Source organism: Alexandromys fortis, unplaced genomic scaffold (genome assembly GCF_014885135.2).
Source record: "Alexandromys fortis isolate MF-2015 unplaced genomic scaffold, M_Fortis_MF-2015_v1.1 scaffold_125, whole genome shotgun sequence".
Lineage (NCBI taxonomy): Eukaryota > Metazoa > Chordata > Mammalia > Rodentia > Cricetidae > Alexandromys > Alexandromys fortis.
This window is the reverse complement of record NW_026068026.1, coordinates 1469190-1482208: the sequence shown is the minus strand read 5'-3', so window position 1 is coordinate 1482208 and position 13019 is coordinate 1469190.

Sequence of the window (13019 nt, the reverse complement as noted above, 5' to 3'; positions counted from 1 at the left end):
AGGAGTGGGGGGAGGGGGAGAAGAGAGGGAGGAGGGGGGAAAAGGGAGACGGGGAGGGAAATGGGAGGCGGGGAGGAGGCGGAAAAAATTTTTTTTCAATAAAAAAATTATATTAAAAAAAAAAAAGAACAGACCATTCAAAGGAAATTCCTGGCATTCCGAGCCCTGTAGATAGAAACACCTGCCAGTGCACAGTCACCAGGAAACCATAGACAAATATCAGCCAATAAGGGGTCTTAAAACCTCAGAAACCCCTCGACCCAACCTTTACTACTATAAAACCCTATTCTAATTGAGCTCAGGGGCTCTCCGGTTATTCCAATACATTGGACATGCGGGGAGACGGAGTTTGCAAACCTGATTAAAATAAAGGCTCTTTGCTTTTATACACGGGACTCTTGGCTTACTTCTTGGCTTGCATGGATTGCGGATTTGGGCATAACAAAGAAATCAGTGCACAGTAAGACATCCACAGAAGTTTCAGGCCTACAAGAAGGCAACTCTGAACAGAAGGGTCATGGGGCTCCAGTAACTGACGGGGCTGTGGTGTTGTGTGGTGATTTCCTTCCACTGGAATGTTCCATCCTGGAGGGGGTTCATTAATATCCAGAAAGTAAACGAAGCTTACAAGGGTCAGGATGAAAGCAGCTCACAAGTTTCAGGAAGTCCCCTAAACTTCACAAAGCCTCTCTTAGAGGTTACATAAACAGTGACGATTGCTATGAGCACATTCCCCACCACCCAAATAGTCAAGCTGCCTGCTGCAGGCAAGTCAGGCAGAGAGCTCCAGAGATGCAGCTTTTGTGAGTTAGAGACCATGCTGCGAGGCTCCACATTTTCTCTGCCTTTAAGTCACCCGCACCTCTGTAGGTAACCACAATAGAGTCGCCAAGCTAGACTTAGGTATAATAGTTCCTTTGGTCTGTCGTCAGTACCCAACTGGGGTAAATAAAGACTTGTTCATGTCTCACCAGGAAAGTCACATAGCCGGTGCGTAGTTTTAGGGCATGCTGTGGAGAACTACCAAGAGCCCATAGTTCAACAAAGAAAGACATCACAGCTAAGAGTCCCTCTTAAGGGACTGAGATGAGGCACAGTGACCGGACCTTGGTGAGTATGTCTCGGGCTTTGGGTTCCATCCTAGGGATCACAACAACACATTTTAAATTCATGGTATAACTCACCTTTCAGTAAGCCAGCAAGATCAAGACACAAGCATGGGCTTATAAACGTGCAAATACCCATTCAAGGCCATTTCAGAGGAACAGGTGGCAGAGTGAGAATTGGACCAATTTGGAATCCTAACATTTTCCCACAGCATCAAGAAGCCGCAGTGTTAAGCATTTATTTGCATGGATATGCATACATGCGTAAAGAGTAGGGGTTGTCAAGGTACTTTTACATTCAATGTATAAAATGTGTACCTTCTTACACCATGGGTCAAGCATAACAGTTATATTACTTGATATCTCATTTCTGTATTTTTAAAAGTGTAATACCACACGTATCCTGGAGTGGTAGATTTGCTGGTCTGATTATTAATAAGTATATTAGATTACTTCTAGAGACTTCTTGAAATCAAAACTACATTCTGCCTGAAGATTTCTGTTGAGAAAAATAAACCCAGAAGGAAGCTCATACACTCTGTCTTCCTAAATGCCTCCCAAAAGCAGGTGGTCTGAAAAATGGCAAATGCTTCAAAATTAGACCAATAAATGCAAAAGTCTATAAATGTGGATGAGAAAACAATTGGAGCAATGGGATAGAATTATCTAAAGCAATGTTTCTAATAAATTAAAAATAATTTACTCCAGTTTTTTTCTTAACTAGCAGGAGTAATCTTTGATGGTGTAAATATCTTTAGTCATCAGAATCGATGTCTTTGGTCATTTTTAAGAACAAACTTAAATATTGCTTCTCAAGTCTTAGCACAGAGTTTTGGTGTATGCTCTGGAACCTGGGTGCCCTGAAATCCATAGGAGAGCCCCCTGGAGTGGCCAGCACAATCAGTTTGTCTTTTTATCTAACTTTTCGGTCCCCCTAGGATTTTGGTTGGTTCCCTGGGTTTCATGACTACATCCCTTTTACTGCATCCTGTGTAAACTTTTCTACCTTATTCTTTGAGTGTCTGCAAAGAGAATTGATCAGGACTGAAAGACTCTCGAAGAGGTCCTTCTCTTGGGAGGAGACCTTCCCGATGCCAAGGAACAGGCCGAGACCAGATGGATGCAAATCGCAAGAGGTTTATTGGGTAGACACAGGTACCTACGGGAAGCAAAGTCTTTCGGAGGACTTGTGCACCTGCCCACTGGAGGGCGGGCTTTTTATAGGGAAGAGCAAAAAGCAAGTTTACAGAAGCAGAAGCATGGTTATCGGTCGATCGGAATGAGGCAGGGGGCATGAATGGTTTCCTCTCCCAGCATGGGTGTCAGCAACAGTCATCCTGTTCCTATCTTATAGATATCCTGTTTTGCAGTCAACCTGCTTTGTTAATGTCCTATCTTATTGATATCCTGCCTTGCAGTCATCCTATCTCGTAGACATCCTGCTCTCCCAAGCAAATGGGGATGTTCTTACAAGAGCAGGCTGGCTGCTGATCCTGAGAATTTTTCAAGTAAATAGGACGTACCCCCGGGAACATGCTAGCTGCAGGTTTTGAGGAGGGGGTCTGTAGGGTCTTTCAAGGACAAGCAAATAATTCTTCAGTGACAAGCTCCTGAGAGAGCAGACCCAGAGATCAAAAGAGGGAATAGGAGAAAGAGAAAGTAAAGTTTGGGATTGGGAAGTCTTGCCCAAGCTATGCCTTATGCCTAGCAACTTTATTAGGAAGTACAACATCTTATGTACAGGTCTATGAAAGAAGAAATGAGGTGTCGGCAAAAGAAGATGATGATACAATAAGACAAAGTCAATGGGAGACCAAATCAAACAATATTGCACAAGGAGAACATAAGATATCTCAAGGACGTCAGAGACTGAGAACACAGTGGCCTAGGAACTGATAGTTATAGTCCCTTAGGAAGGAAAAAGTTGGGTTCTCAGGATCCAAAACCACAGCTCCCTCAAGACCCTGGCTCCAGGCCTTTACTGGCTCTGACAAACATGTTTCCATTACTGGAGAAGAAACTGTGTCCCCTGCTATACATCAGGATCTCAGGGAAAGCCTCAGTTAAGAGTGCCCTCTGAGAAACACAAATACGGTAGCCAGAGCGATAGGCATTGCTAATGCAAACATCTTGGCATGGCAGCCCCTTCATCGAGACCCTTCAGAGCTTCTCTCACTGCTTTCTACCCCTTGGCACTCTGCAAAGCTAGCCTGGTCTGTCTGCAAAACTAGCCTGCTCTGTCTTCTCTTCTCTGCGTGTCAGTCACACCTCGCCAGCCCACTGATCTCTTTCCCTCCTATGTGGACATTCCCAGCTCCTTCCCATCTCAGGACCTTGCTTGCTCTTTCTTCTGTTTTCCCACAACGTCACACCTTTGCCTCCCTCCCCACACTAAGAGCTTGAGGAGATATCACAGTCTCACAGAGCGTCTCCTTGACCGCCCTTCGTCCTCCCTCTCACACTGCCCCATTCGCCTGCTCCTTAGTTCCCACACATCCCGGTGATTATTCTGTTTATTTATCTGCACAGATGCACGTTTTCTGTTCCCTCAAGTGGACAGCAAACTGCTCAAGGGCAGCGAGTCTCTTATTTCTAGCTATTCCAACAGCACCACGAATATGGAAGGTTGTCCATGAATCCTTACTGAATGACTCACTTCCGAATATCTTTGGGTGCCTTTATCGAGTTTTAAAGAATGAATTCTTAATTAGGCAACTTGGCAGACGTAAAAGACTGCAAGGAGAAAAGGAAGAGTTACTGTTGCCGCCTTGGGTGGGTCACTACTCTAGGGGTTGTAAACCACCCTGCAGCAAGTTATTCCAGGGTCTCGAAGGGGCACTACCTGGAAGGGAATGGGCTAGGACAGAAGAATGAGGCCAAGCAGATTTGTCAAAGCCCCGTTTATTAGGATCATGGTTGCTGTTTATATAGGCGCTGAGTGAGGATTTGGGGGGCAGGGAAACTGGATTCTTGCCGGTGTTCCAGGTCATGTGGTTCAGGTTCGTCCTGTAGGCCAGGAGGACAGGTAGGCCAAGAAGTCACGAGTTGCCACACCTGGTTCCCTGGATAGCTGGAATGTGAGGCGTGTTTTGCTAACAGATAACAGTTAATTGGGTGTGGGGCAGGTTCTGTCAATAGAACATAATTATGGGTGTGAGGTTCCCTGCAGACTCCCCAGGGTGATGGTTCCTGTAATGATTTTTAGGGGGGAAATGGCTCGTGACAAGTTACTTCTATCCCATATCCAAGGATAAATACTAATCTGGGTGGTGGTGGCACATGCCTTTAATCCCAGCATTCGGGAGGCAGATCTCTGAGTTCGAGGCCAGCCTGGTCTACAGAATGAGTTTCAGGACAGGCTCCAAAGCTACAGAGAAACCCTGTCTTGAAAAACCAAAAACAAACAAACAACCAAGGATAAATGCTATTAACATTATTATCTACTTTCTTCATACATTTTTCTATATAACAGAAAATCTTTATGCATAATTGTGATTATTTCCCACTGTATCTCTTTCAACTGAAGTTACTACAAACTCAAAGACTTCAAACAACAGATGCTCTCAACCTATGGAATGAAGAAAATTATTTGCAAACACTACATCTTCTAAAAAATCAGGATTTAAAATATGGAAGGAATTCTTGTAACTTAGGAGCAGCCAAGCCCAATTAGCCCAGTGCAAATGAGCAATGTTTTGACTACTTTGATAACAAACAAAGAGATAACACAAAGGTCTTCAACATCACTAGTCTTCAGAAAAATGAAAATTAAACCCAGTGTGCAGCTTCTGCTATAACGCAGTGGTGTTTGGCTTTGGCTGTCAACTTGACACAGCTTAGAATCACCAAATAATGAGGAACGACCTTGCTTTGGTTGGTCTCTGGGCATGGCTACAAGATATTGCTTTCAGCTGGGATAATTGAACTAGGAAGGCCACCTTGCATGTGGGTAGCATCATTTCATGCACTAGACTCCGGACCATGTAAGTGTAGAGAGTAGGCTGTGCGGTAGCAAGTATGCACACACTCATTTCTCTTTGCCCTTGAATGTGGATATAGCTCTCTGCTTCAATTTCCTACCTCGACTTCCCCACAGTGATGGACCATGACCTGGATTTAAGCCCAATAAGCCCTTTCTCTCTATTAGAGCTACTTTTTTTTTTGTCAAGTATCCTATCACAAAAACAGAAGTGAAACTAAGACAGATACCATTATCACAATCAGAAAATAAGTGTTGGCAACTGTGCCAAGAATGTGGCACCCTTGAAAGAGAATAGCCACTGAAAAACAGGATAGAGTTTTCTTATAATATAAATAACAGAACTACCATACTATTTATAAATCTCACTTTTTGGATTCTTGCCTAAAAGGATTGATATTAAATCTGGAAGAAGTTTGCGCTTATTCAATACAAAGGGAAGTTGAGGTTAAGACTGAGCAGGTTATATTTATACATATATGTGTACACACACACCTTCACACTCACAGTATACACACACAAATGATAATCATACATAAAAATGCTGCTTTCAAATTGTGGGAAGCATAGACTATGTTAAGTGGGGTTTTTTAAATCACCACTTTGTTCGTCCACAATTCAAGAGACCAGAATTCAAAGCGAAGGAGAGGTAAGGACCACACTCTCTTTAGACTCCAAGGAGAAGTCCACACTGGCACCTTCTTAGCGTCTGATGTTTGTTTACTCTTCCTGGTGACCCTCACCCCTCACTCCAGTCTTTACCTCTGTCCCCACGTGACTTTTACTTGTGTGTCTTCCTTTCTACAAGTTTGTATATCCTCTGTAAAGATGGCCTTGGGATACACCCCAGTCTAGTACGGCTCTTATTTACAGCTTCACAGACCCTAATTCCAAATATATTCTGGAGATCTCAGTATCGCTTAAATCCCTTTAAGGCTTTATGCTAAGGTCTAAGGTGAGTCTAGAACACAGCTCTGCAGCAACCCTGGCCACTCAGTCCTGCTGTCCCCATTCTCTGGGGGAGGCACACTTCTTCTGGCTCTAAGGACAGGCAGGTCCTTTGCCATCACATTGCCTTACTACAGAGTCTCCCTCCCTTCTTCACTAATGGTGATTTCTGCTCTGCTCAGGGAAGCTAGCATCTGGACATCAACCCATTTATCTACCAGTTTTATTTGCTTGAGGCAAGTACACAGGAAACCTAAGCTCATTCCATCCTTCATAAGAGGTTCAGCATCCTCACATCATGTTCTAGGACAGGACATGGACTGGCTCTCTACGGAGACTCCTAGTGCAGATCTTCCCCCAACTAGTTTATCAACTACTGGTGTTTTGGAAATACATGAAATATTGTTCATGGTCTTGAATTTCTGAGATTCTACCTCATCAGAGGAATAGAAAAAGCTGGAATATTCCAAGTTGACATCTGTCAAGAGAGCATCCTTGGCTTATTTGTATTATAGCTATTCTCCTGGGAAGCACCATGCAAATGGTCTCAAAATGCATTTGAAAACTGAAGCAGAGGCATTGAAGGTTTGGGGTTAGTCTTGCATTTTGGAAAGCTGGATCTTACAGTAGCAAACATGGGGACTAAAGGAAGGGAGAGAAGAGACTAGTACCAAAGCCAAGGTGAGAAAAAAATTATAAACCGAGGGAAGACTGAAGAGGAGGAGACAGTCGTTGAGGCCTCTACTCAGTTTGCTGCTCTAACTTGGGCAGCTTTTCCACATACAAAGGAAATGAATCAGTGAGTTGGTTTCGACAGGTATAGACTCCTAAAAAGTGCTAACTGTCTGAAAAAGATGGAGCAGCATGCCACAAGGGAGTGTGACAGCATGGCGCTTTGATGTTAACACATTAGCTAAACATCATGCAAAATATCAAATCTCCAGGTGCCTCACGACAGGAGAATGCCACTCTAGACAGCAGGCTTTTAAACTCCTACATATCCCCATGGAATGAAGAATCTATGAAGGAGGGTAAACTACTTTGCTTAGCAATATCAAACATTTATGAAAATTGAAAGTGCTTCGGATTCTAAATAAAAGCTCACGTTTCACAAGATGGTTGTTCTTATGCACACATCAACTTAACCGCAGTTATGACAGCCTGCACAAGACCTTTGCAAGATCAAACTAGCCAAAGTCCCAGCGTGGGCAGGGCATGATGCCAGGCATCTTTAATCTCAACACTCAGAAGGCAGAATCTGGTGCACCTCTGTGAGTTCAAGGTCAGCCTGGTCTACACAGAGAGTTCCAGATCAGCCAGAACTACGTAGTGAGACGCTGTCTCAAAGCAAAGAACAAATAAAAATCCCATCAAGGGAGAGGGAGGTGACCCTCCAGTCCCAGCCCTCACTAAAGCTATTGGCAACTGATGGGTGCTAGGAGAGGGGGAGTCAGCATTCTTCAAGGACACCACCCTGAGAGGCTGCACACACTCCAGCAGAGGGCTCCACTTGTAAGCAGATGGGTTCTGCAGGTTGAAAAAAAATATGAAGTTGATAGGGAACAGTGAGGGAGAATTAGAGGGGGTAAGCTGGGTGGGTTGTTCGAAACACATTATATGCATATATTAAATTCTCAGACAACAAAAATCAAAAAAAATAAATAAGAGTTCATACAAGAAGTCAATAATTAGTTTAAGGTTGGTTTTTCTTTTCTTTTTTTTTTTAGTATTTGCACTTTGATCCCATTGGTTTGATCAATGTACTTTGACCCAATTGTACTATTCAAATATGAGAGAGAGAGAGAGAGAGAGAGAGAGAGAGAGTTTTAAGTCATTTCCCCTTAGCATTCTAAAGAGAAGGAAATAAGGAAATGATGAAAAAAAAAGTCTGTGTACTTCCCTGGGCACAACAAATACAACATGCTCCCTTTTGTTGTTTTGTCCGCCCGTGGAAATGTAATTCGGTTTACAAAGCTCTGACCTTCCTTCGTGTGCTGTTTGTCATTAGGACACCGCTGATTAAAGGTTTATTGACTATAGATACTCTCTATTATACATCGCTGTCCTAAAAGAGCAGAGCCAACTCATTAGTTAGAAGCCAGCAAAGCGTGCAGGCTCTCTGTGCAGCTGAGAGCGAGAGAGGGACATCCAGTGGGATGTCACCGCTCCAAAGCGTTATCCCCCGAAGATACTCCCTGAGTGGACGAGTTTTGACATTTCCCATGTTCTTTCAGAAAACATTTGTGTAAGAATCAGACCTTCCACCATACCATAGAACCTCAGATTGCTTTCTGTGTGAGTTTTCAAACTCTGGAAATGGAACTGCAAGCGGAATGAGCTAAGAGTCTGTGAGTCACAGCCCAGAACCAACGACCTGCCCTTTCTTCACCTCCACCCCCACCACTTCCACCGAGGCTATGCCTTGTGCAATAAACCTTATGTAACCCATATTTCCAAAGCTGTGAGGAAAAAAAAATCCAAGGCGAAAAAAAAAAATCAAGGATATGACTAACACCAGTAAAATACACTACCAGAAATAGGCTTTTTCTGGCTGGGAGGGCTGAGCTGGATAGACCCTCTTCCCAAGGCAGATGGGACACTCAAATTTCTCTCTTTGCTTAGTGTTCATTCGTGAGAGTCTATCACTCAGACTTGCTACCACAGTCCTGGGTCTGAGCTGCCCAAGTGAAAACTAACAGCATCCAAAGTGTTCCTTCTTCAGCTGAAGCTACTCCAGACGACCTCAAGACTAATGCTGCTGTTGGCAGTCAGCTTGGCATCCCATCATCTCTCCCATCACAGCCCTACTTCCTCACTGAGTAAAATGCCTCCTGGCATCCTGGACCCAATGTCTCTTCAGACCACAGGCTTTCTTTTCCTGACTATGACCACGGGGTCTTGCCAAGCATCTGTGGAGGGGTTTTAACTGTTTATCCCGTTGCTCCAGGATACTGCAAACATGACTTAAAATGAGAGACCCATTTTCCAGGAACTACAGATCTGAAGGAGAAGACATATGGCTTCCCGGAGGGACTGCTGAGACAAACACCTTAAACGTGATCCTCCATGAGAAGGGGACACTGCTTATACCTCCAAAGGATGGCTGTTGTATGGCATTGTGTTCTAACAGGTGGAAAATATTGGTCCATGGAACACAGAAGAAATGGCCCTTTCACTGTCGTTCTCAGAGACTCAACTTACCTGTGCCTCCCCAACCTGCCTTTTTAGGCTCGACATCTGGAAGTTCTGTTTCCGAGAAAGAGGATGTCTCTGTCTCAGGATGTGCTGCCTTGTAGTCTCTTTACATCCTTTGTGTCAAAAGACCAACAGGAGAGGAAAACAGTCCTTGAATTTACAAGATTAACTGATCTTGACGATAAAGGCTGTTCTTATATGTTGAGGGGAGGGAAGAATATGGCAGGCACCCAGATTTCCCATTAGGTATCTCTTGCTACTGCTCAGCACAGTTTGGATGGAAAGTAGAGAAGAGTAGTATGGCAATGTGATGGCCGGAAGCTCACAGAATCCTCCGAGATGAAAAGTTGCATTGCCTTGCCAGGTAAGCCACAGATCCAGCAGAGGCATGAGCCAGGGGGGCAAAAACTCTAGAGTGAGGAGCCGTGAAGGAGGTAAGTACCAGAGGCTTTTCCAGACAGCTCTGGTAGCAGGAGCACTGGTGACTGTCTAGGAAACTTCCAAGCTTGTCCCCTGCATTCCCTGGAATGGAAAAAGAAGGAATGTCTGTGGAAGACAGAAGAATGGGCTGCAGAGAAAAGGATGGGATGGGAACTACCCTGATACTGGGAGTCCCTGAATGGACTCTGGCTCGGATATCTCATAGGGCACCCGGGTCCTCCTCTTTCCCGTATGTCCTGCTTGGAAGTCCAACCTGGTGCCTTTCTGTGGTTCTCCTGCTGGTTCTCCTGACCAGGTCTTCCCAGACATCTCATGGATCCCACTTTCTCTCTCCTTGCCCCCTATGTTTATACCACTCTCCTTCATTTGAAAGAGGAACTTGGGGACTGGCTCTTGATCTCAAGAAAATAAATGTCCAGTTGCCAGAAGCACTCAGTTCCTAATGAGGAAGCCACGAACTTGTCTTTAAAAGGAAATGAAGTGGGGAGATCCTTGGTTCCTTCTCACTGTGCCTCAGCTACGGGGGACAGAACAACCCACCCTTCTATCACTGCTGTGGGAGCTCCTTCTGCTCCTTCAGCCAATAGCTGTTAAGATACCAGCCCACTGGGGCGTGGTCTCTTTCTCTTTAAAAGGCAGTGGAAGCCCTCTGCTTTCTCTCTTGCTCCAGCGACTAGACTCCTTTCCTGTCATGTAGGATGGTGTTCTGTAAGTTTTTTTTTTCCTCAAATAAATAACCCTTTGAATCCAAACTGGTATGGGATTGTTTTGCACTTTATATCAGCTGCTCTTTGCAGTGGCCTTCCTCTGTGAAGGGCAGGATGACAGGACAAGATGAACTGGCTGCTTAGGGACAAGGTGAGCTGGCCACTCAACAACAACAAAACGTTCACAGCTTTCTGTTAACGTTCCTCTCCTCACCATGCCTAACTTTCTGTATCATTTGTTCACCAGCGTCTCCAGACGGCATTACACACCCTCTAACCTGGGACCACAATGTGCCTTCCCTTCTGTTCTCAGCGGTTTCATTCCTTGACTACAGGGCTTCCTATAGCTCTAGCCTCTTTATACTTCGGCCTTCATTCTTTTTTAGGCTTTCCCTCTTTCTCTATGTCCTCCTCCCTACCACATGGCTGCTGTTCACAACATAGGCAACCCTCACACCAGCTTGACCCAAACCAGCTTTCTCCTTGTAGCTTCCGTTCTCCTCCTGTAGGAAGTTTTTGAGATTTAGAGCTTACCCATCCTGGGATTTTTCCTTTTAAACACTAATAAGTTTGTCCTCAACCTTCCACTGAAGCCCATCCTTGATTTTATTTTTATTAATGGGACTCAACAGGGGACCTGATTTCCCTCTTAACACAATATTTCTGGTCGGACTCCCCCAAATTTCTGGTAACAATGTTAAAATTCCCTTGGATGAAGGAGGAAGAAGTCCTAGGCAGAGGGATGCAAACATTCAAAACAAAACAGAATCTTGTGTTGTAGATAAGAGTTATTTGTCAATGCCTATTGACATTGATAGATTTGCTCCTCTGTTGACTCTCTATCCTCCCTGGGACCACTAATTTCTCAGTTGTGCCCAGGGGAACCCAAACTGTAGCTACTGCTCTCTACCCTTGACTGGCTAGGGAGCCTGGATAGCCCAGTCCTGTCAAATCAGGTTCCTTTGTCTCTCCTCCTAGCCTAACGGTAACTCTTACGTTAAAATGACCCTATCATTTTTCTTTTTCAATTTCTACAAAAGCAACCCCATGCATTTTCTAATGTAGAAGGCACTGGTCCTCCTTCTGAAAGGGAGCCTGTCTGTGAGATGCCGCAGCTACTTCAGTGGGAAGGCTACAGACGGAAACACATCATTATAATCATCTTCAACGCTATGCCTGCAATTTAGTAAGCCGCCAAGCACCTCGGGTTATGAGACATAGGTCAATTGTCTCGTTTATCAGAGAAAGATACGGTAAAGCCCTAAACAAATCCAGCTGTGTGCTTCTCTCTCTGACCTTTCCCTGAAGGATGGCAGTTGTCACTTTGGCTAGTAGAGTGACATTAAAAAGGATGAAAATGTTGCTTTCTTAGCACTCATTCGTATTGATACAGCTTTTTTTTTTCCAGGCTAAGACAGCCTGACACATTAGCCCCGGGATACAGAAGAGGAAAAGGCTGCCTTTATTTCTATTGGCAAGGGCAGTTATTGCTGGCCACTCAGTGCGAAGCGGGGGCTCACGGGTTATCCAGTGGTGAAGAAACTAACTGGGTTATAGAGCATGTGGGTCAGACACTTGCTTTAAACTCCCGCAGCACTCGGCACACTTCGGGGCACACTGGTAGGCTCAGCAATCCTCCCTTGATTGCATGGTTTCCATATTAATATTCTGTATTCAACTTCTATTTTCCCACATGTCAAGAATCTGCTAATTTTGTCCTGGTTCTGTGTCAACAGCAACATTTATTTTCCCTGAGTTTTGTAAATACGGTGGGAAAACCTTAATAACTCTGGTTAATGGGTTATTATCTTGAGCTTTTCCTGTACACATAATCAAACTGAAGGTGATAAGGCCTTTAGCATGCTCAAATCCTTGTAGTATTCCCCCATTATAATAGCGGGTTCTATTTCGGCACATTTAACGGCAAGAACTAATGTTGATGGAGTACAATGTGGCTCAGCTTGGTGATTAATGCCTTAAATATGCTTGACCAGCCAGAATTCACTAAATAATTTCCAAGTCTCCTTTGTTTTCCATACTCTGCAGGCTAGAGTTGAGCATATTACTCGCAGAGGGGGAAAAAACGCTTAGCCTTATTGCTTGGAAAGGGGGAATCATAACACACACCCCAACCTCCCCGATTTGTTGCAAGGGTCAAATGAGACAATGCATAAAAAATGGTTGGTAAACTGCAAGGCTTTGCACAAATTCAAGCTATTAGCCCGATTTGCATTGCACATAGGTCAAAGCCTCACCAGGCAGAGATTCATTCTATGCCTCTAGCGTGAACATTTTAACTATTTATAAATCTGCAGCATGAAATGTGAACTGTTTCCTTTTATGTCTCAGATCAATGGTAATACTGCCTCGTCACTTATTCTGTCTGACAAGGACCTAAATAACAATAATTAAAAGCTGATCTGCACAGCGCATATCCCCCATTGCCACAGAGCGCCTTACAAGCGAGTCGCAGATCAATTAATCAATGTTTTCCTCAATTATGGCCTGTAGCAGCTAAGCCTGCTTGCTAGGCGACTCGGGAGCGTTGCAGGCCAGCAGTGGGGCAGGCTGGAGTTTTGCAGCCGCTTGGCTATTTGTCTTGGAAGGGAAGGGTGAGGTAGGTATGATTGCATCTGTTCTGCA